Raw genomic sequence first — 2,952 nt, 5'->3', positions numbered from 1 at the left:
AATGAAGCTCAGAATGATCAACCTTTGGCTCCTCTTCTTCCTGGAGTTCCGCCGAGTGGTGAGGCTTCAAACAATCAACCTCCAGCGCCTCTCATTTCTGGAGCTCTGCCGAGTGGTGAGGCGGCACCTGATCGTCCTTGAAGATCCCCTCTTGTAAATTTGATTTGATTTGATTTGTTTTTTTTTTTTTTTTTTTTTTTTTTTGTAAGGTATGTATAATGCAAATTTATGCAAAATTTCCAGAAAAATAAATAAAATGGACCTTCAATTTCTCTCTATGCATTTTTTTTTTTTTTTTTGTTTTGTTTCGTTTTTTTTTTTTTATTATTTATTATTTTTTATTTTTTTACAATTTTTTTCTTTCTGCACATGGTGCCCATGCACCACCAGAAACTTTTGATCTGCCATGGGGTTGTACCCCATCTTTGATCCACCATTCCTCTTTTTCACGTGGTGCCAGATGCACCACCACCTTTTTTTTTTTTAATTATATTTTATTATTATTTTTTTTCTGTATAAATTTGGACGATGGGTAGATGAATTTGCAGGGAGCGGAGCAAGAGTGCAGAAGGAGCAGCCATGGCGTCGTCGGTGCCCTTGATGACAGTTCTGGCGCAGAGGTTGGTGTCCAGGATCAGCAGCGCAGCCGATGAGGAAGACGGCGATAACTGGGTGGCCATGGATTCGTGGAGCACGCAGGAGGAAGGCGAAGGCTGAGGCCGTTGCGGCAGAGACGGCGAGGATGGTTGCTGCTCCGATCGGGGGAGGTGTTGACGGGGGAGATGCAGTTTAAGGAAGAGCTTCTCGGCCGGCTAGTCGTTTGACAGCGGTCTTTGAAGTTGGTGGCAGCTGCGAGGCAAGGATGAAGACGACAGAGATGGAGCATGCACCAGTGAGGTTGTGGCTGTCTACTGCAAAGGAGGCTGCCTTGCTGCGCTCCGTTGCACTCTCGCCGTCCGCTGCACTACTGGACCGACATGCAGCATCATTTTTTTATTTTTTATTTTTATTTTTTTATTGAAATTTGATTTGCAGGGGGAGGGTGAGCAGAAGGAGCAGCCATGGCAGAGGAAGACAGTATTCAACTCCCAAAGTCGCATTTTAAATCGTCAAGTGAAGTTGCAGCTGCAGTGAAGGAGACAGAGCCTTTGGTGGCACCATCACCGTCGGAATCTTCAGAAGTGACGGCGTTTGACGGGGACGAAGGTTTGGAACCGAAATAATGCACGGCGAAGAGCGAGGCTCAAGGCAGTTCAAAGAAACACATTCCTCATGTGCTGCTTGCTGCTTGCTGCTCCGCTGCTGCGGCTGCAAAGACATCGGAGAAGTAACACTGGCCGTCATCGCTACCGTCATCTTCTTCTGAGTGGACTCTGCTACGATGATGTTCTACATGATCATGTGGCGCCGTGTATTGATGATGATGATGATAAGTGTGATGATCATGAGGGTGGTAATTGTTGACGGCACTGGGCTGGCCCGTGGCATATGGTGAGTTGCAAGTTGAAGGCTCGATGAAGGAGAAAACGCCAATTGGGCTTCCTGGGCCTGTAGGAGCTTCGCCGTGAGAAATTCGAAGACGAACCGACCGATTTCTTGCTTACTGATCTTTGCTTCCTAAGGATATACGGGTCGGTTTCCAATTTCCGAAACAGAGACTCGCGCCCGAAGAAATTGGATAGATCCAAGCCGCAACAGAAGATCCGATTCTCGCCGACGTAGAAGATGGGGTTCCTGCACTTCATGTTTGTTGCGTCTTTGGTTGCATTCTCGAGCTTATTTTCAAAGTAAAACGATTGCAACTTTGCATTCTCTAATTGCTTTAGCACCGGCACATATGAAGAATTCAAAAACTTGTAATCCTCCACAGCCTTCACTTCAACATGTGACCCATTATAGTCCTTGCTCTTAAACATAACCTGCATTGCTCCGAGGTTCATCTTATCAGTCACGACATGGGACACATGTATGGCTTCTTGGCGTTCTTCACGGCCGAATTCACCACCACTGATGCTGTAATCACAGTATCCGAAAATATAGCACAATGATATAGATTGGGATCCTCAATTTCCGGTGGGATCGGCTTCCCTTCATCAGTGTACTTATCCGGATGCGTAATTCGCTCCTCCATTAGCCGCATTGCCACACAATGTAAGCTCTCGGGGATTGATTTCGCGGCAATCAAGCTCGAGAAAGCCCCTTGCTTCTTAGCCTTCGTCAGCTGCTCATTCACTTGGAAAATGGTGTCCTTCAGCTTCTGAATCTTGAGCTGGTTATCGAAAGACTCTTTCGCTTCAGCAATTATTTGTCTAGTTACTTTGATTCGCTCATTTACTTCCTTCTCGAACTGCCGCAACACCGATTCGTCGATGTTGAGAGCGTCGGATTCGAACAGAGCGCGATAGGCGGGCTTGTTCATGAGATCCGAGTAGTTCCGTGAGAGATCGACGAAGACCCGAACCAGCTTCGATTTCTCGAGCTTCAGCTTCCGCGCACAGCTCGCGTACGCTAGGGCTAGGGTCCGGTGATCGTCCGCCTGCTTCCGGATATGGTCCAGTCGGGGCATCAGTGGATCCGATTTCAGAGCCAGCACGGTCCTTCTCGTCGATCCAAATCCACCAAATGAACCGGAATCGAAACCCGAGTCGCATAGATCGGAGGAGAATGAGGGTTTTGATAGGCGGGTTAGGGCCGCCATGGACGAGAAGTAGGAAGATCGCCAAGAAGTAGGAAGATCGCCAGGACTACCGGGGATCTACGAGACGCCATGGCCTCCAACTGAGGGAGAGAGAGAGCAGATGAGAGGGTGTGTAGATCTGGAGGTGCTTGAAGGTCAAGATTGGGTTGGTACCTTTTGTCATCAGTCTAAATCGACGGCGGCTTCACCAGTGGGCTCGCCGACCGACTCGGTCTTGTACATTTTGCACTTGTTCAAGTCGATCGAGCTCCATG

General features: G+C 48.1%; 1 pseudogene; it reads right to left on the bottom strand.

The window, feature by feature from the left end:
- Positions 1-1,442: 1,442 nt before the first annotated feature.
- LOC126625642 (galacturonosyltransferase 8-like) lies at positions 1,443-2,698 on the bottom strand (annotated as a pseudogene).
- Positions 2,699-2,952: the final 254 nt, after the last annotated feature.

The sequence above is a fragment of the Malus sylvestris genome, chromosome 6 (assembly GCF_916048215.2).
Source record: "Malus sylvestris chromosome 6, drMalSylv7.2, whole genome shotgun sequence".
Taxonomy (NCBI): Eukaryota; Viridiplantae; Streptophyta; class Magnoliopsida; order Rosales; family Rosaceae; genus Malus; species Malus sylvestris.
The sequence above is the reverse complement of the archived record's forward strand: the minus strand, read 5'-3'. Positions and strand labels throughout refer to the sequence as shown.